At 40.6% G+C, this 21,814-nt stretch overlaps 1 long non-coding RNA gene across 1 annotated transcript in view; it reads right to left on the bottom strand.

The window, feature by feature from the left end:
• Positions 1–4,064: 4,064 nt before the first annotated feature.
• LOC129018949 (uncharacterized) overlaps positions 4,065–21,814 on the bottom strand; it is a 64,390-nt gene continuing 46,640 nt past the window's right edge. Inside the window, exons 3-4 of the long non-coding RNA XR_008495462.2 lie at positions 5,731–5,846; positions 4,065–5,093 (exon numbers count right to left, since the gene is read on the bottom strand). This is a non-coding gene — a long non-coding RNA (uncharacterized LOC129018949). The remainder of the gene's footprint in view (positions 5,094–5,730; positions 5,847–21,814) is intronic.

Genomic DNA, 21,814 nt, shown 5'->3' with positions numbered 1-21,814 from the left:
AAAAGAGGAAGTCAAATTGTCCCTGTTTGCAGATGACATGATTGTATCTTTAGAAAACCCCATCGTCTCAGCCCCAAATCTCCTTAAGCTGATAAGCAACTTCAGCAAAGTCTCGGCATACAAAATCAATGTGCAAAAATCACAAGCATTCCTATACACCAATAACAGACAAACAGAGAGTTAAATCATGAACTCCCATTCACAATTACTACAAAGAGAATAAAATAACTAAGAATACAACTTACAAGAGATGTGAAGGACCTCTTCAAGGAGAACTATAAACCACTGCTCAAGGAAATAAGAGAGGACACAAACAAATGGAAAAACATTCCATGATCATGGATAGGAAGAATCAATATTGTGAAAATGGCCATACTGCCCAAGGTAATTTATAGATTCAATGCTATCCCATCAAACTACCATTGACTTTCTTCACAGAATTGGAAAAAACTACTTTAAATTGCATCTGGAACCAAACAAGAGCCTGCATAGCCAAGACAACCCTAAGCAAAAAGAATAAGGCTGGAGGCATCACACTACCTGACTTCAAACTATACTACAAGTCTACAGTAACCAAAATAGCATGGTACTGGTACCAAAACAGATATATAGGCCAACAGAACAGAAAAAGAGGCCTCAGAAATAACACCACACATCTACAACCATCTGATCTTTGACAAACCTGACAAAAACAAGAAATGGGGAAAGGATTGCCTATTTAATAAATGGTGTTGGGAAAACTGGCTAGCCATATGCAGAAAGTTGAAACTGGTTCCCTTCCTCACACCTTATACAAAAATTAACTCAAGATGGATTAAAGACTTAAACAGAAGACCTAAAACCATCAAAACCCTAGAAGAAAACCTAGGCAGTACCATTCAGGACACAGGCATGGGCATAGACTTCATGACTAAAACACCAAAAGCTATTGCAACAAAAGCCAAAATTGAAAAATGGGATCTAATTAATCTAAAGAGCTTCTGCACAGCAAAAGAAACTACCATCAGAGTGAACAGAGAGCCTACAGAATGGGAGAAAATTTTTACAATCTACCCATCTGACAAAGGGCTAATATCCAGAATCTACAAGGAATTTAAACAAATTTACAAGAAAAAAACAAACAACCCCATCAAAAAGTGGGCAAAGGATATGAACAGACACTTCTCAAAAGAAGACATTTATGCAGCCAACAAACATATGAAAAAATGCTCATCATCACTGGTCATTAGAGAAATGCAAATCAAAACTACAGTGAGATACCATCTCATGCCAGTTAGAATGATGTTCATTAAAAAGTCAGGAAACAACAGATGCTGGAGAGGATGTGGAGAAATAGGAACACTTTTACACTGTTTCTGGGAGTGTAAATTAGTTCGACCATTGTGGAAGACAGTGTGGAAATTCCTCAAGGATCTAGAACTAGAAATACCATTTGACCCAGCAATCCCATTACTGGATATATACCCAAAGGATTATAAATCATTCTACCATAAAGACACATGCACACATATGTTTATTGTGGCACTATTCACAATAGCAAAGACTTGGAACCAACTCAAATGCCCATCAATGATAAACTGGATAAAGAAAATGTGGCACATAATACACCATGGAATACTATGCAGCCATAAAGAAGGATGAGTTCATGTCCTTTGCAGGGACATGGATGAAGCTGGAAACCATCATTCTCAGCAAACTAACACAAGAACAGAAAACCAAACACCACAGGTTCTCACTCATAAGTGGGAGTTGAACAATGAGGACACAGGGAGGGGAACATCACACACCACAGCCTGTTGGGGGCTGGGGGGTGGGGGGAGGGATAGCATTAGGAGAAATACCTAATGTAGCTGATGGGTTGATAGGTGCAGCAAACCACCATGGCACGTGTATACCTATGTAACAAACCTGCACGTTCTGCACATGTACCCCAGAACTTAAAGTATAATAAAAAAAAAAGAAAAAAAAGAAAACAAAACATTTCTATCTTGTTTGTACCACTGGATTTTTGTGGTATCTTGCCATAATTAATCATCATGAAACAAATCCCTTCAGAATATATATACATCAGTCAGATTGGGATAGGCTATGTTGTACCCATCACAACGCTTAAAATCTTGTGTGCCTGTAAGAAATATTTATTTCTCACTCCTGCTATGTGTCTGTCCACTGTGAGTCAGCTGCTAGTTCTCTTCCACTTCTTCTCACACCAGGATGAGTAAAGGGAGCCCCCATCATTTGAACCATCATTGTCGCCCCGACAGGGGGAAGGAATATGGAAATCATGAGTTGTTTCTTAAAGCTTCCACCAGAAGTGACAGTTCTTACTTTTGCTCATGTTCTGTTGACCAACGTTAAGGTCTGTGCCAGAGCAGGTACGGTGAGGCCCTGCCCCACCTCACCTCAGCTGCTGGAGCTTCCCTGGAGCACAGTGCAGTTCCCAGCAAGCTGGCTGCTTCCACCTCAAATGCCTGCTTCTCTCTCCTATTCCCAGGAACTTTTCCCAACACCAGGGCTGGTTCCACTCACACAATCCAGAAGTACAAGGATGATAATGCCACTGCAGCAACATTCAACAGCTGGAGTGTGGTAGTTGGTGATCAATGCCCTAGTATCCCACTTTTGTTTTTTTAATGACACAATTCTAAGGCAAGATTCACTTTATTTCTCTGAGTGGCCTCATTAGAGTTGAGCACCAGTTGCCTATAGCTAGCTTTCCCTCATCCCTGTCTGACTTCCCCACTTCCTCACTTTTTTTTTTTTTTTTGAGATAGAGTTTTGCTCTTATCACCTAGACTGGAGTACAATGGCGCAATCTCGGCTCATGGCAACCTCCGCCTCCCGGGTTCAAGTGTTTCTCCTGCCTCAGCCTCCTGAGTAGCTGGGATTACAGGCAAGCACCACCACCACGCCCGGCTAATTTTTGTATTTTTAGTAGAGATGGAGTTTCACCACATTGGCCAAGCTGGTCTCGAACTCCTGACCTGCCCACCTCAGCCTCCCAAAGTGCTGGGATTACAGGCATGACCACTTCCTCACTTTCGTTTCCTGAGATCACCTTCCACATATGCTACACTGCACCCAAGACTTTTTCTCAGGGTCCACCTTTATGGGAAATCAAATTAAGATAAATGGCCATGCCTAATTTAAAGGGAACAGGAAAAGCCATTTCAATAAGACTCCAGAATGACAATAGCTCTACTGACTCCCACAGCTTCCAGCACCTTCTAGGGTTAGTTCCCAAGAATCAGGGCCACACATTCCAATCACACTGGGCTTTGTCCTTCTGCCTTCATTTTTCTGCTTCTATACCACTTGTCACATTCTCTGCCTGGATTATTCTTTCCTTCTTGTTTTTAGTATCTGTAATCCAGGTTACTCCTTAATTTAAGACCTAACCAAATATTGCCTCCACACTGCTTTATCTGATCCTGCCATCTCTTACCCTATCCCCCAAAGAAGGAAAAAATTCTTCCCTCCTTTAAACACCTAATAATCTTTTACACTTCTTACTTTCTATCTTGGATTGTAATTATGTTACGTTTTACCTACCCTAATCTATTGCAGTCTTATCAATAACAAGATTTTTTCTCAATCCATCTTTATCTTCCTCATTATGTAACAGTGCTAGTGCATAATAAATGCTGTTGGCCTATGATTGGCTAGGTGAGTGGCTGATTTTCTTCATTTGGGAATGTATTTATCCCACTCCTACTGAGCTAACCAAAACACATTTCCCATCAGAAGCTAACACAGAAGAAAGTTGGTTTATGTTTGTATACCAAATCTGTGACAATTCATTATATCTCCCTCTTTTCTCACAATAAATGATTGATTGCAAGAGAAGTGAACTTAATTTTGTAGGGCATTTTCTATCTTCTGAAGTACATGCATATTTTTACTTAGCACTGTGTTATTCTGTTTAGGATGCTGTAGCAAAAAACACCATAAACCAGGTGGCTTATAAACAACAGAAATTTATTGCTCACAGTTCAGGAGGCCTGAAAGTCTAATATCAAGGTTCTGGCAATTCGGTGTCTGGTGAGGACGATTTCCCTGCTTTGTAGATGGTGGCTTCTTGCTGTGTCCTCACACGGGGGACGGGATGAATGACTTCCTTTGGGGTACTGTCCTCATGACCCAGTCACCTCCCTATAACCCCACCTTACCCCACCTCTTAATAGCATCACCTTGGGGATTAGGTTCCAACAAATGAATTTTGGGGGCACACAAACATTCAGCCCATAGCAAGAGCATTTGTGTTGTGTGTAAACTTTATTGAAAACAGAAATGAGAGTGGTCTCACCTCTGTGTACAATTTGGGGTTCCTAATACAAGAGACTTAAATAACAAGACGACCCTGTCTTTTAACAATAATTGCACTTAATTTGAAATGAAATACAGCCTAGAAACAAGCTATCCTTGGACTCCATGGCAAGCCTCTCAGAAGTTTGGGATAAGCTTTGTGCTTGAAGAAGTGGCTGCAGCTATTGTTTTACACTTCTTAAAATGAAGGTGGTAGCTGCCAATGTAAAATCAACTGTGGGCCAGATGAATAGACCCACATATTTTTGACAGTTTCCTGCATTGTCTTGGTAATCTGACAGCCCCAGGCTCAAAGAACCCTGTTCATTTAACAAATATTGACTGGACTCCTGCTATATGCCAGGGCCTGTGCTAGGCCCTGGGAACATGCCAGTGAGCAACAGCATGGCTCCTGTCCTCAGAGAATGAACATTCCAGTGTGTGTGTTGTTGGGGGAAGCTGTCCTGACCTTACTATATATTAGCTATGTCATCTTGGGTAAGTCACTAGATCTATTTTAACCAACATTATTATTGCTGTTTATAAAGAGGATATAGTATCCGGCAGCCTCATCTTCCTGCAGCAGGATTCAGATGAGATCGTCTAGGTGAGTCCAGACTTAGCTATGATTGGGTGTGGGTGCCCAGGTAGAATGAATACTTGAAGGGAAGCCATGATGGGTCCCTAAGGATTCATGGAGTTATTTGCATATCTTCTCCAATGTCAAGGGCAGGTAAGTCTCAGCTGGGCACACCAGGGAGAGAAGCAGCTGCCTCAGGAAACTGTGTCTGGAAGGAATTATACGAACATTTCCAAGGGAGAAAAAGAAAAGCATAAGAAACTTATAGTTGGTCCAAAGTAGGACTTGCCTTTTCCAAAGTCCAGCCCTTACTGGCAATTTAGAGAAAGCTGCCTTTTGGGAGAGATAGAAGATTGGGAATATGTGGTGGGAACTAGGACAAAGAGGTATGAGGAGATTCAGGGCAGATGCAGCATTTGGTTGTCTGTCTCCAGTGTATGTGAAAGGTTCCTTCCAGTTATTTTCTCAAGAGTTCACCTTAAGAAGAGCCACAGTGGGTGGCCAGGCACGGTGACTCATGCCTGTAATCCCAGTACTTTGAAAGGCTGAGGCGGGCGGATCACTTGAGTCAGGAGTTTGAGACCAGCCTGGCCAACATGGTGAAACCCCGTCTCTACTAAAAATACAAAAATTAGCCAGGCATGGTGGTGCACGCTTATAGTCCCCAGCTACTCGGGAGGCTAAGGCAGGAGAATCGTTTGAACCCAGGAGGCAGAGGCTGCAGTGAGCCAAGATCATGCCACTGCACTCCAGCCTGGGAGATAGAGTGAGACTCCATCTCAGAAAAAAAAAAGTGGAGAGCCACAGTGGGGAATATGTGAATATGTTTAAAGTGCTGGTTTTACCTGAGGGAGGAAGATCAAGGAACACTTATCGTGGGTAGCTTCCAAGGCCACAGAAGAGATGTGTGCTCCAGAACCGTGTTTCTCAGACTTTTTTTTTCTTTTTCATTATTGTACCTCTACGAAGAAAAAAAAATTACTTAAACTTTAAATTAATTAATAAATTTCAATTTGAAATTAAATTTCTCCCTAATGAGAGAAATTAAGTACTAAGGACTATGATTTTGTCAGGTAGCATTGAGCTACCTGACAAACCACAAACCATTGTAATATCCAAATCTCTGCACTCCCCTAAGAATCAATTTTCACCTCTTCAAGGACAATTTCACCCCTGTTGAAAATTGCAAAGGAATTCTTTAATAGATTGAGGAAATATCCTATAGGATACTCCCACTCACTTTTCCCAGGTCCCATGCTATCTGGTGTGCCAGGTGCCTTAATACAGCCCTGAACGTACGAAACTGAAGACAGGGCCCTCTGGGTGCAAAGGGTCTACCAAGACGCAAATGTCCTGTGAGACTTCGCCTAAAAATACCCACTAATCTTAAACTAGGAAAAGAACAAAAGAGCAGTGAAGTCAGCAACCCAAAGGGCTTTCACAAAGCAATTTAAATGTAAATGCCAGATTGACTATTGGATATTTACTCAACACCTATTCTGTGCAACACACTGGGATAAGACATTATTTTGGGCTTGTTGATCTTAAACAATGTCAAGTTTTCAATGGTCATTTGCAGGGGAAATGTGACGGAGCAGCACAAGCCTTGACTCAAAGGTGGGGACAGAACACTGTGGCCTTCACACAGGAGGCCCTTTCCGTCTTTATAGGCAGCCATCCAAACTGGATTCAGCAATCCATTTCTCCAAAACATCATACATGGCAACCCTGAATTAAAGACAGGCTTCAGAGAAAAAAATGTAGGGAGTTCCTCTCCCAGACTCATCTCTTTTCCAGAAAAGTCTAACAGGAAATTATTCAAAAGGTACAACAGATCTTATGAAATTTCTTTTGGAGCCTGAACATATACTATTCTGTGTAGCTGGGCTAGTAACATTCTGGTTTAGGGAACCAAATGTCCTCACTGATCACAATCATTTGTGTCTTCATATAAATTACTTCTGATCTGGAATGTTGTTTCTTCTTCTTAGTCTCCTGGTAAATTTTTATACTTTTGCCAAAGATCTGATACTCAGGAGAAATTAAAATCAACAGAGAAATTAATGGGCCTGACTCTCATGTAACTATGGAACTCTGTAGGGCAATTCTTTCACAAAGAAAACTGGGCACCTTGAGAATGTAATTAAAGGTAATTCAAATCTAAATGTGGGGCAGAGTTAAGAGGATCATGACAGGTACTCAAATCAAGTCTCATGGTAGTGTGGGAAGAAAAGAGAGAGGAGGTAACCAGAGGGAAGGCAAGTTATCAAGATGAATACGTAAGTTTGATTATGTGACCAAATTCACCTTAACCATATCGTCTTTACTTCACACCATTGGGCAAAACAAATTTTAAATTCATATGTAATTTTAAAAGTTCAGGAGACCAGACTTCAAAAATTCTTCAATATGGATCTCAACTTCAAAATTTAAGGCTAAGTCAGGCAGCATTTCATTATCACAGTCAAGTACATGTCAGACGATAGATAGCATCTTCTGGTTGAGATTTCAACTGTATTTTATTTGATTAACTTGGCAGAAATATTAACTCACACAGACTTGAGAGTTATTTAGCATCTGCAGCTAGTAGTTATTCAAAATGCCAAAGGGAAAACCATCAGGCAGCTTTTCCAAATGAGCAGAACAAGCATATTGGGCTATTGTAGGTATTTGTATTTGGGAAAGTTCAAAAATGCAAATGAAGGAATGAATTCAAGCACATGTTTATGTATGACAAAGCTGTGTAGATTTATTTGCAAATTTTTGCAGGTCCACTTATGAAATTGAAGGAGAAATAAATGTGAGTTGACTGGCTTTTAACAACTATTAAACAATCAAGACCAAAGCATTTGGGTACACTCTGCTTTGCCTCCCCAGGCACCTTCTAATGCTGCCTAGCTTTCCTAAGCAAGAAACCTTGAAATTATTTAATTTCATTGTTGGTGTTGCTTCCGTAGTTCCATCAACATTATCATTCACATGGGAAAGAGAGATGGAAACTGTTAGATCAAATTCAGTTTTGTAATACATATGCTTGGAGTCATAAACAACTAGGAAAGAATAATTTATCAGACACTTCAGCTGTTTTGACACAATACCAAGTGAAATGAATACTTGAAACAATTTGATTAGTATAGAAATTCAGTCTGGATAATACTTGCATCAGGAAGTGTTTTTAAACTGAATATGTTCTGGTCTACTTGTTTCAAATCAGCTAGACACTTTGCCAAATCTCTGCTTCACTTTGTGTTTTATGAACACACTGTTATTTAACATCACCTCTCCAGTTAGTTTCTAACCAAACTGGAAGTGAGGTAAAAAGATAACAGCTGACATTTGCCAACAGTTATCAGTTTCGGTTTGCAAGAAAAATCCTATGAACCATACTTTGTCATTTTGCCAAAACAACTGAATTTTAAGGAATTGTTTTTTTAAAGGTGATCTGTATAATGTATGTAATAAAATCAAAATTTTAATTTTATACATTTAATTTATAACTTAAAACATTTTTTTATACCTGAATGTACAGATTGGGGCAGGGGGAGTCCTTTATCAGACCTGTGCCTGAGTTTTGGATTGGGAAAATAGTTAATTCTCAATCTTGATTATGTAGACAGTGCAGGAACTGCAACATAAGAAATGTCAGTGCCTTGGATTATGGCAGTGGACAGAAGCCAAGGGTATTGCCAAACATCCCACAATGTACAAGACAACCCCCAACAACCAAGAATCATTAGGCTCAAAATGTCAATAGTGCCGAAGGCAAGAAACTCTGGATTATGGCAAAGAAAACCAAAAGGTTAGATTTTCTTCAGGAACAACTGCTAAGTTATGATCAGAAGGCAGAGAGAAAGATAAGCACTGAGCTGGGAGTTAAGAGGTAATTCTAGTCCTTTTTCTGTCAACACGCCAAACAAAAACTTAATGACTTAAAACTGAAAAACGATTAATTTAAGCAAGTTAAATATTTATAGGAGCCTCAGTTTTCTCCTACGTGAAATAAGTACCCCGAGCTTTACCTTTTCTAAAAGCCTTTCAATTACGCCTTTCCATTAGGCCAGAACTTGATTTACTGAAGTATTTTACCATTTATAAAATTATTTTACATCCAGCATTTCATTTATTTAAATAAATAACATAAATATTAACACTTTGTGATCAATAACATTTGCATAATAAATTTAAATTGGGTTATCTAAAGGAAAACATAATCCTATCTGTGCTTGGGACCCTCCAAGAGACAAGTTGCCTCAACCCAACCTGCCGCCCAGACACCCCAGCCCACCAAGAGTTGGAGGCTACTTCCCTTCCCTTTCAATCTCAGTTGGTCTTGTGACTTGTTTTGGCCAATTAAATGACTGCCAGTGCTGTGCCAGTCCCAGGTCCAGGCCTAAATAGGCCTGGCAGCTTCCACTTTTACATTCTCAGAGCCAGCTGTGATGCCATAAGAAATCCAGACTAGACTACTGAACTATCAGAGGGCCGTCTGAGAAAAGTCTCGGACAATGAGAGGCCACCTTGGATATGCCACCCCAGCTGAGCTCCCAACTGAGTGCAGCTGCACTAGTGACCCAGTCAACATCATGCAAAGCAGAAGAACCACCAAGATACGCCCCACTCCTGGGCCCACAGAATGTCACAATCATACATCGTTGTTTTAAGCCATTATGTTGGAATTTTGTGTTTCACATCAATAGATAACTGAAACAGAGCTTTGCTAGCAACTCAAAGAAATCCTCTTCAGCCTCATCTACACGTGACTTTATCTTCTCTGTCAGGGACAAAAGGCAGAGGCATGACTGTTTCCAGAATGTTCAGTGGCCTATCACTGCCTTTTATTTTTCCTAACCAGAAAGAATTTCTATTGCGACCAAGTTTCTTACTACTCCCTCCAACTAATCTGCTTAGCTTTGCTGAGAAAGTTAGTGTGATATTACTAGAGAACTCAGGGAATGATACGATGCTGGAACACATCCCTGTTTTCCCAATTATAACACAAGCTGTACAGAGTTTTAGCTGCTGCTTCTAATGTGTGCAAAATTCAGCCACCTCGCTTCAATGTACTCAGTATAATCAACACAAAATGGCTGAGCCAAGCCTGGAAATTCTTATTTTTTTCCACATAAAATACAGGTGGCTAATTGTTCCAACAGTCAAATCTCCAGCCTATTTTTGGCTTGGCTAATGCTGAAAAAGATCAAATGTGGGGAAAAAAATGCAATAAGTTGCCAGATGCATTTTTGTCTTGATTCAGGTGTTTCCATGTAAAAGCATAAAACCCTGAGGATAGCTGGGCAGTGGGAAACCTTGAAGATGACTCCCAGGCCATGCTTGCAGGCACCATGGTCTGCCTTTGATTTCCTGCTTCTCAGAGGAAAGCTTACGAGCCAGAGCACTGACCCAGTACCCTGAACACAGAGAGGACAGGAGGAGCCTCACCCCTGCTAGGCACATAGCTTTGCCCCCTCCATCTCATTATTCCCTACTGGAAAGTTTTGGCAGCAGAATGTAAAAGTTGGAACTTTGGGAAAGGGAGTGTTTGGTCCAACCAAAAGTCTCAGAGTTAAATTAAAAAGCCCTGAGACTTCTTCTAGAGTCCACAAAGCCCCATCCTCAAGCATACATAGAGCCTAAAGTATAATAATAATAAAATAATAATAATAATAAAAATAAAAAATAAAACATAAAACATTTAAAAAAAAAAAAAAGAAAATCTAAATATAATCTTTGAACCAGCCCAGTGCTATCAGGTCCCATATCCCACCTCCCTATCCTTGCATCCTCTGAACATTTTCTCTCTCTGAACATTTTAATTACAGTCAAACACAGTAAGATACACCTTCTGTTTTTATTGTAAAAACATCCCTTTGAATGTTGCCAACTGGCTTTCTAAAAACGATATTTCAATTTGCACTGCTATCAGTTTTGCCAAAGCACTACAAAGACAGAAAATAATTATCTTAACAATTAAGAGTGGCTTAACAGATGAGAAATGATATTTGATTTTTAAATTAACCTTTTTTATATAGGAATATATACAGTGTTTGCTCATAGGAGTCATCTCAAAATCATATTATTACCTAGACACTGAATATAGTCAGTAATTAAAACCAAAAGAAATCAAGATCTCCAAAATTTCCATAGCTTTTCATTTAATAATTCTTATACCTCATACAACTGGAAATTTATGCACATAAAATAACTAAAAGAAAAAAGTTATAAGGTCAAAGACAGCTGATTTATCCAGTGTAAAGTGATTTAGTAATGCAGTCAAAATTCAAAAATGCCATTCTTCCCTAAATTCTTTGACATATGACAAGAATTTTAAATGGATTATTTTAGCTAGTAGGCAACTGCAAAAATACCAGGCAGAGATAAGGAAGCTGTGTGAGTATTTTTGGAATTCAAAATTGTGAGAGCAGATGAGATTACGCAAAAGATTACACAGATGGAAACTGGCCCAGGATTAAGCCAGCACTGACAATAACACAATGTGGACTGTCTTCTAAAAGAAGCTGAATGAATAGAGAGGCCTAGAAACAGAGCCAGCAGAGGGTAGGGTCTTCCAAGTCTGAGTGAAAAGGATTTGGGAAAAGGTTGGGGGTAGGGGAAGATTGTCCAGCCTTAACAAGCAGAAAAGTGAAGGTATTTTCAGAAGAAAAGGACGCTTTTCAACTTGAATCTGAAGGGACTATGGGTGCTCTTTGACTTACAATGGGCTTACATCCCAGCAAACCCATCATTAGTTGAAAATATCAAGTTGGAAACGCATTTTATATATTTAACTTACCGAACATCATAGGTTAGCCTAGCCTACCTTAAAGATGCTCTGAACATTTATATTAGCCTACAGTTGGGCAAAATCACCTAACACAAAGCCTGTTTCATAAAGTTGAATGTCTCATGTAATTTATTGAATGCAGTATACTGTAGAGTGCAGTATCACTTGTTTACCCTGCTGATCTTGCAGCTGAATGGGAGCTGTGGCTCACTGCTATTGCCTAGCATCATGAGAGAGCATCATTCTGCAAATCGCTGGCCCAGGAAAAGGTCAAAATTCAAAGTACAGTGTCTACTAAATACATGTCACTTTAGCACTGTCATAAAGTCTAAAATTCATAAGTTAAACCACAGTAAGCTGGAGGCCCTCCAATCCTGCCCTCCAATAACTGTGTCACCTCTCACTTCTCACCATCAGCTGTAAGCTGATGGAGAATGCAGGACAATGCATTACTCCATCCTCAAATAATTAACAATGACTAGAAAACAAATCAAGGTCATTTCAAGGTCTGGGATCCAGAAAGAGGCAGAGGACCGGGTCAGTGGACACGTTAGTGTTTGAGAAAGTTGGAAAGCAGGAATCAGGTGTGAATGCAGAGAGGAGGGAGGCAGAGGGCAAGAGTTAGCTGATCTCTAGACAGGGGACTCGAGGCCAGAATTCTGGTCCTGCCCTCCTGGTTCCTGCCCTAGCCATGTTGGGCAAATCACAGCCCTTCTGGAGGACCAGAAAGGAAACAATCTCTAATGTCACTCCTAGTTCCAAAGATCTATGTCCTAAGGACAGAAGATTTGTGTGGGAAGAGAGCTGGGGTGGGGGGATGCTATGCAAAGAAATACATAAGCTTGTGAATTAACCCCCTTCCTTTTTAAAATAAAAAACAATAAATAATAATTTAGAAATTTTAATTTTGTTAGAAAGCAATAAGAAATGGTAGGGGACAAGAAAACAAACAATGAAGAAAAGAAAAAGAAAATAAATGGTAGGGTACAGAAAAGATATTTGTATTCATGGGCCATGCCTCCAGAGTTCAAACTCTGGTCATCCTGATATGGAGTCTAGTTTAAATATAAGGAACCAGGATAGTGCTTGAAAAGGAAATATCACTATTACCTGATTTTTCAAAAGATACTCAAGTCTAAGTTTTGGCAAAAGGTAGTTGTTAGTTTATATAGTTTAAAACATTAGTAATAGCACATTTTCTTGTCTTTATCTTTCTGAGACAGGTTAATTTTCACTTCAGGGACATGTACCGATGTTGGGAGATGGTTCTCCATGGGCTTTTTGCATTCCTGCACATTCTTGCTGGATGTGCCAGAAATGCAAGGTTCTTTACTGGGGCCATTTTTCAGGGGTGCATTTGCAATGTGCACCTTGAGAGCTGAGGGAAAGGCTGGGCGCTGTGGCTCATGCCTGTAATCCCAACACTTGGGGAGGCCAAAGTAGGCAGATCACTTGAGGTCAGGAGTTCGAAATCAGCCTGGCCAACAGGGTGAAACTCTGTCTCTACCAAAAATTACAAAAAAAAATTAGCTGGGTGCGGTGGTGTGGCCACCTGTAATCCCAGCCACTCAGGAGGCTGAGGCACGAGAATTGCTTGAACCCAGGAGGCAGAGGTTGCAGTGAGCCGAGATCACACCACTGCACTCCAGCCAGAGTGACAGAGTGAGACCGTGTCTCAAAAAAAAAAAAAAAAAAAAAAAAAAAACAGAGCTGAGGGAAAAGAGCAAGTAAGCCACTGCCTGCTATAGAATGGCTGGTTCTCCACCCTCAGTGTTTTTTGTGACATGACCCATTGCACGTGTAGGTATCTATGTCGGACCAAATTCTTACCCTTGTGGGAACTGGGGTTCAGGGGGAAAAGCACAAATTCTGATACTCTGGCTACTGCTTTTGCTGTGAGTAATAAAGTCTTTCATCTCTGGGGAAAAAAAGAGAAAAATTTAAATTGCCACTCAAAATGCCCATGACAGTCACAATAGTTATAAAAGTAGTCCCTTCTTTCATGTCTGCACATCTGAGGCTCTACATACAAGGATGATGCTATTAAAGGGAGCTGAAATGTAACTGGTCCCCAAATAAGGTGTCAGTAATAAAGTTTTATTGGAACACAGCCATGCCCATTCATCATGCCCATTGTCTATGGCTGCTGTCCTGCTGAAAGGCGAAGCTGAAGCACTGGGATGGAAGCAGTATGACCACAAATCTGGAAATATTTACTACATGGCCCTTTTCACAACAGTTTACCAAGCCCTGCTATAAAGCAATGGTTCTCAATCCTGATCACACACTGGAATCACTTGTGGAGCTTTAAAACAAAATACTGATGCCCATATCCTACCCCCAGAGATTATATTCAACTGGTCTAAAGAATACAATTGCATAATTGATAAATGAACTTTGGCATGTGGGTTTGTAAGAGTTGCTTCCACCCTATGATTATAATGTGTGGCCGGAGTTGACAAGTTTTTGCCAAGGTTCCCTGAGCCAGACCCTACTAGAGCAGGGGCTACATCTTCAGAAGGCAACATACTCACAGCTTATCTTAGTTCCCCTGCAGAAACTAATCAAAAGCTAATATTAGTATTCGAGTTTCTGTTTTCCCAGAGAAATTGTTTCGCAAGTGTCCACCTAAAGAGTATTTCTCTGTCTTCTGAACAACCAAAGCCAGGCATTGACGGTTCTCTTTCTCAATGGCCCTGATGAAAGAATACATTTAATAAAGTCCTTCTAAAATTCAGTGTCAAGAGGAAAAAAATAACTCTCCAGGTAAATTTGTAAACAACCTTTTACCCAGCAACTAGAGCTACAAACACCTAAGTCCTTCATCCTTTATATTGGAACTATAATCTGTCCAGATGGCAGGTATATCTGTTTCTTTGATCCATTTATTCTTTATTATTTGTCTTATTTTTAATTGCTCTGTTTTTCTCAATTATTAATTATGCAGATCCTTTTTAAAGGCAAATATTAGTAAATACAGATGTATATGCTTATTTCATAAAAATAATACAGTGTTTTTAAACATGTCTGCTGATGTTTTGACACTTTCACTGTCAAGAGTGGGATGTGTGTCCCTTCCCCTTGAATCTGGGCCAACTGTCATGACTGGTCAACCAACAGAGTACTGTGTAGTGATGCTCCATGGCTTCCATGGGCCAACTGCAAAGGACAAAGCCATTTCCACCCAGCTCACTGGAAACACGGTGGAACCCTGAGCCCCTGGCTTAGTCTGCTCAGGCTGCTATAACAAAATACCATAAACAGCACATATTAGAAACAACAGAAACTTATTTCTCACAGCTCTAGAGGCTGGGGGGTCCAAGATGAAGGCACCAGCAGATTTGGTGTCTGGTTCATAGACAACACCCTCCCATTGTATCCTCACATGGTAGAAGGGGCATCTGAGCTCTCTCTGGGACCTCTTCTAAAGGCACTCATCCCACTCAAGAGGGCTCCACCCTCATGACCTCCTAAAGAGCCCACCTTTTAATAGCATCACCTTGGGGTTAGGATTTTAACATGTGAATTTTGGAAGGACACAAATATTCAGTCCTTAACAGCCACCATGTAAAGTCCTACCACTCTGAAGGACACCATGCTGCAAGGAAACCCAAACCACCCCATGCAGAGAAATGACACAGGGTGGGCCTGAGATAACACAAAGATAAAAACTCCCTGCCAGTCCCCAGATACTCTAGGTTCCTGCTTTTCTAGCTCCAGCCCCATCTGACAACCACCACGTTGGAGACCCTAAGCTAGAAGCACCCAGCCATATCCTCCCAAATTCCTGACCCACAGAGACCAGGAGAGATCATAAATGTATTGTTGTTGTTTGATGTCACTATATTTTGGGACAGTTTGTTAGGCTGCAATAAATAACAATACATATATCCATAATAATAGTAACATGCAGAACAATCTCCAACAAAGAAGACTTCATGCCTCTGCTTCTCAGTCTCCCTGTAGCCTATCCTATTGTCAGAAAATATTAGTTAGTGATAAACTTCATCCATTCCAGAAAGAATCAATAGTAGATACTAAAATCATTAGGTGAAAGGTTAATGGAAAACTCGATAGTATCACCCAAAGCTTATTTTCTTATCACAAAAGGAGATGCCTTCCTTTACAATAGAGGGATCTGGCAGTCATCACCTTGAAGAGAGAAACCAATACAGCATCACAAATAGTGGGACAGTCAGCCAGACATTAAGTGCCTCCTGCTGTGATGCATTATGAAATACACAGCATCACCACCTCTGAGCTATTATCACCAAAAATGTAGTGGATAAATTACCCTTGGATCAAGTGACCATCCCTGTACTGCAAGAGTTGGCTGAGGAAGAGAGTTGGCTTGAAATGTAACTTACATTGTATAGGAATTACTGAGAAGAGAGAAACAAGATAAACAGGACTGTGAGGAAACTATCAGACAGATCTAGGATGTAGGACAGTCTGCCAAATATCTGGCCTAATTTCTTCCTTTAAAATAAAAAAGAGTAAGACACTGTTCTAGATTAGGAGAGACTTGAAGGACAAAATTTAACAATCCAATGCCGTGCCATCTTTATATCATGGTGTGAAAAGAAGCATCTATAAAAGACATTTTGAGGAAAATTGGGACTATTTAAATGAGTCCCAATTTTTCTTCTTTTTATGCTTGTCACATAAAACACAATTGGCACTATTTTCTTAATAGTTAGGTTATTAGTGACATTAAGAAAATACTGCCAATTGTGTTTTATGTGACAACGGTATTGTGGTCATGTAGGAACACACCTCTTTTGGAGATGCATGCTGACGTACTTAGGGGAAACATGTTACAATATCTGTAGTTTACTTTAAAATAATCCAACAACAGAAAAGAAATATGGAGATAAAGCAAATATGGAAAAATGTTAATAAGTGTTAAATCTAGGTGGTAGATTGATGGATACCTATTCTACTATTCTTTCTACTGGTCTCAACATTTGAAATTTTTCATGAAAAAGTATTGAAAGCTTAAAAGTGTATTGAAAGCAATATTTTTTGTTTTTTTGTTTTGTTTTGTTTTGTTTTGTTTTGTTTTGAGATGGAGTCTCACTCTGTCGCCCCGGCTAGAGTGCAGTGGCACTGAACTCGGCTCACTGCAAGCTCCGCTTCCCGGGTTCACGCCATTCTCTTGCCTCAGCCTCCGGAGTAGCTGGGACTACAGGCGCCCTCCACCACGCCCAGCTAATTTTTTGTATTTTTAGTAGAGACGGGGTTTCACTTTGTTAGCCAGGATGGTTTCGATCTCCTGACCTCGTGATCCGCCTGCCTGGGCCTCCCAAAGTGCTGGGATTACAGGTATGAGCCACCACGCCCAGCCAAAAGCAGTATTTTTTAAAAACATTCATCATCCAGCTATTCTAACTCAAGTGACTAATACTACAATTAAATATACATTCTTCAGGAACCACCACACCAAAAAAAAAAAAAAAAACAAAAAACCCAGCTGATAACCATTCCCCCAGTGCCACCTATTTTATAGAGGATAATTTTGTTGAGAGGAGCAGAAACCCCCCCACACACACCCATTCCCTCAAGCCTGGTCAAGATAAGTGGGGTTTATTATTAAGCTCAAATGATCTCATGAGGAGTCAAGAACAGGAGTAGAGGAGACCCAGAATTAAGGAACAAGAAGTTACCTCAAGAGAGTTTGAATTGAGAGTGTTTCTAGAATCAGTGCAGTTGCAGGAACAGATATTCTTCCTTTCCCTCGGCCAGAAGAATCATTCTCTTTCTCTCCCAGACTCATCTTCTTTCTCCCTATCCTCAGTGTGTTGACTTCTCATTGCCATCACAGTCTCCCTGACCCTGACTCAGCTCCCAAGACCTGTCAGCTACAATACCCATATCCAATTGGCAGCTTTCTTTTGTGTTTCTTCATTTCTATTCACCCAAGCAAGATCCTGATTGGCTCAGCTCATCTCTGAGCTGGTATGGTAAGTCCAATCAGCTGGTATGGTTAAGTCCAATCAGCTGTGGCCAGGGAAAAACTGAATCAAGTGATTAAAAAGAACAGCAACTGAGATAACAAGGGCTTTCTGTGAGTAAATTCCCTCTGAGGGAACTGTGGGCAGGGAAGACAATAGCATCCTAAAACAATCTCTATCCTGTCTTATAGAGAGCATTCTGAGCTGCAGGGCGATTTTTGCAAGGATGTGAAGAAGAAATTCCTTGGTTTCTACATCTCTGCACAGGACCATTGTATCCCATGAGATCATTGTCTAGCTGATTAGTATAAAGCAGTGATTATCTCACAACACAACATTTACCTATGATTTTTCTCTGAACTGAACACATACCTGGAAATAGATGAAGCAAGACGACCAATCCTCTGTCTGGGTTTGAGCAATAGAAAACAATCACAGACTTTCATTGAGATCTAATATTACCCTTCCTTTATTTAGCCAGTAAACCCACATTGAGTGAATGTCTGCTGTGTGTGTCACACTTTACTAGGGGAAATGCAGGTACACAAAAAGAAGAAGAAGGCAAAGCCTCTGTGGGTAACAATATTACACTACTGTTGAGTGAAATGATATACACACTCCAGAAAACACAAATAACAAAAGTAATTGCATCAGAGGAGAGCTGTCATAGGTCAATGTATGCTAACTGTAAAGTGGATGCTATGAGGAAAGCTGGAAAATTCAGATAAAAAGCTTTCTGGAAGGAGATTAGCCTTGGAGGACAGTAAGTAATTTTAAAGAATGTACTTCATGGTAGAGAAAACAATAAGACTGAATGCAAGAAATGTGTTAGGCAAGTCTTGCAAAGCAGATCACAGGCAAACCTGATTAAAGAGGATTGTATTGAAGACAAGTGGAAGGTCATTTTGAAAAGGGGGGATATGGGGACCAGGTGGTGAAGGAAAGACCTTGAATGCTGGGATAATGAGCTTCATCTTCTGAATAAGGCTTTAGAGTCAGGAAGGGAAGGGATGAGATCAGTGTTTTATGAAGTGCTAGTGTCAAGGGTAGGCTGAAAGGCCAGAGCGCTTTGCAATTTACAAAGCATCTTCACATATGAGTCATCTAATTCTCTCCTGGCAAATGGTTTCTTATGAGGCTTTTAGAGGCTGATGCAGGGCAACATTCAGAAATCTACACAGACTAGAGTTACAGCAATTAAAGAGAGTAAGTTACCGGCGCCAGAATGGTTAGACAGATCAATGATGCAAAATGGAACATCTGGAAACAGACCCAAATATTTATATTTATATATATAAATTTAATATTTTATCATGGTAGCATTTTAAGTCAGCGAAGGAAATAGAATTATTTAATAAATGGTTTTAAGGCAATTGACTAACCACTTAGGGAAAAAAAAGTAGGTGAGAGGCCTGCCTTACAACTTACACCAAAAAATTTTTTTGAATGGATGAAGAAGTGAATCTCAAATGTTAGTTGATATTTAATGACCTGGAGAGTTTGTAAAAAGACAGACTCCCAGAGATTCTGATTCAATAGTTCTTAGGTGGACCAAGAAACTACAGTCTATAAACCAGACTGTGATAAACACTTGCTTAAAGACTTAAATATAAAAGATGAAACTACAAAAGCATTAAAAATAGATAAATATTTATGTGGTTCTTAGGAGGGGAAGCATGACACTGAAAGCAAAAAAAAAAAAAAAATTTGACTCCAAAAAAAGTAAACACTCTTTATATCATGTAAACACCAATTTCCCCTTTCCTTCCATTTAGTATAGCTAAAAACTCTGGACAATATATATATATATTAAAAAATGAGGAAACCCCGAAGGGTGGAGAGAAGAAGGCAGGAGTCTGGGCCATGCGTGGAAGCTCACATCTGTAATCCCAGCACTTTGGGAGGCCCAGGAGTGTGGGTCACTTGAGGTCAGAAGTTTGAGACCAGACTGGCCAACATGGTAAAACCCCATCTCTACTAAAAATACAAAAATTAACCAGGCATGGTGGCAGGTGCCTGTAATCCCAGCTACTCAGGAGGCTGAGACAGGAGAATCACTTGAACCTGGGAGGCAGAGGTTGCAGTGAACCGAGATCACACCACTGCACTCCAGGCTGGTCAACAGAGTGAGACTCCTTCTCAAAAAAGAGAAAAAATGAAGAAGGCAGGGGGCTAAGGACTTTGGGACCTGAGGTGAGCTCCCTGATTTTCTTTTTGTCTCATGAACCCCAGCCTGGATGGTGGAGAAGCCAGCAACCCTGAAATGCCATCAGGTGCAGAAAAGCCCAAGAAAAGCCTGCTCTCTCTAGCCCAAAGACTGTGGAATGGGCAGCCAAGCAGGACAAAAACTTTTAGGCAATGATATGATTGGGCTCTGTGTCCCCACCCAAATCTCATCTTGAATTGTAATCCCTACATATTGAGGGAGGGACCTGGTGGGAGATTATTGGATCATGGGGGCAGTTTCTCTTATGCTGTTCTCGTGATAGTGAATTCTCATGAGAGCTGATGTTTTAAAAGTGGGACTTCCCCTTCACTCTCTCTCTCTCTCTCTCTCCTACCACAATGTAAGACATGCCTTGCTTCCCCTTCACCTTCTGCCATGATTGGAAGTTTCCTGAGGCCCCCCAGCAATTCAGAACTGTGAGTCAATTAAACCTTTTTTTTTTTTAATAAATTACCCAATGTGATGGTTAATACTGAGTGTCAACTTGATTGGATTGAGGAATACAAAGTATGGATCGTGGGTGTGTCTGTGAAGATGTTGCCAAAGGAGAATAACATTTGTGTCAGTGGGCTGGGAAAGGCAGACTCATCCTTAATCTGGTTGGGCACAATCTAATCAGCTGCCATCGTGACTAGAATATAAGTAGGCAGAAAAATGTGAAAAAAGATCGGCCTATCCTCCCAGCCTACATCTTTCTCCTGTGCTGGAATGCTTCCTGCCCTCAAACATTGGACTCCAAGTTCTTCAGTTTAGAGATTCAGACTGGCTCTCCTTTCTCCTTAGCCTCCAGATGGTCTATTGTGGGATGTTGTGATCATGTGAGTTAACACTTAATAAACTTTCCTTATATGTATATTCCATTAGTTCTGTCCCTCTAGAGAACCCTGACTAATATACCCAGTCTCAGGTAGTTCTTTATAGCAGTGTGAAAATGGACTAATACAGGCAATAACCACTCTACTGTATTCAAACACCGCGGAAAAAACTATGGCCTTACCCCTGCTAGCCAAGGCTAAGTGGAGAGCCTGGACTTCCACTTTGACCTGATGGAAACAAGGTTTCCCTTCCCCTCACTGCTGTGGTTGTGTCAGAGGTGGCCTAATGGAGAGCAAAACCAGCTGTAATGAGTTGTCCCACTACGATGTCATTGGAAGCCAGTAGGGGGCAATGACAGGGAACCTCTGCCCTTCCAAGCCAGAGTGGAACCAGCAGAGGCCTTGTGGGGACCCTGAACTCCCACCCCACCCAGCAGTAACAAGGATCCTCTCTTGCAAGGAAAGCCAGAGGGGAATCTGGGCTAGAACCACACATGGCAATAATGAGACAGTGCCCCCTCTTCCCCTGCCAAAGCTGTGTCAAAATAAAAAAGCTTCTATAACAGAAATTTTAAATAGGATCCAGAGCCTCACAACATAATATCCAAAGTATCCAGGTTTCCATTGAAAAGCATTTATCATACCAAGAACCAGGACGATCTCTACTTGAAAGACAAAAGATAATCAACAGATGCTGTTGTAGGTTGAATGGTGGCTCCTAAAAAGAGGTAAGTTCATGGACCCTTTGAGTGTCACTTTATTTGAACAATAGACATAATTGCAGATATAATGAGGAATCTTGAGATTAGATCATCCAGGATTACCCAGATGGGCCAAAAATCCAATGGCAAGCATCCTCATTCCTCATAAGAGACAGGAGAGAGCACATGAACACAGAGGAGAAGATCATGTGAAGACAGAGGCAGAAACTGGAGTTATGCAGCCACAAGCCTGGAGTCACTAGAAATTGCAAGAGGCAAGGGAAGATTCTCTCCTAGAGCCTTTGGAGGGAGCACAGCCCTGCCAACAACTTGATTTCAGAATTGTGGGCTCCAGAATTGTGAGAGAACACATTTCTGTTGTTTTAAGCTGCCAAATATGTTGTAATTTTTTGCCCTAGGAAATAGCCCTAGGAAACTAATACAAATGCCA

This window comes from Pongo pygmaeus, chromosome 17 (assembly GCF_028885625.2).
Source record: "Pongo pygmaeus isolate AG05252 chromosome 17, NHGRI_mPonPyg2-v2.0_pri, whole genome shotgun sequence".
NCBI lineage: Eukaryota > Metazoa > Chordata > Mammalia > Primates > Hominidae > Pongo > Pongo pygmaeus.
The sequence above is the reverse complement of the archived record's forward strand: the minus strand, read 5'-3'. Positions and strand labels throughout refer to the sequence as shown.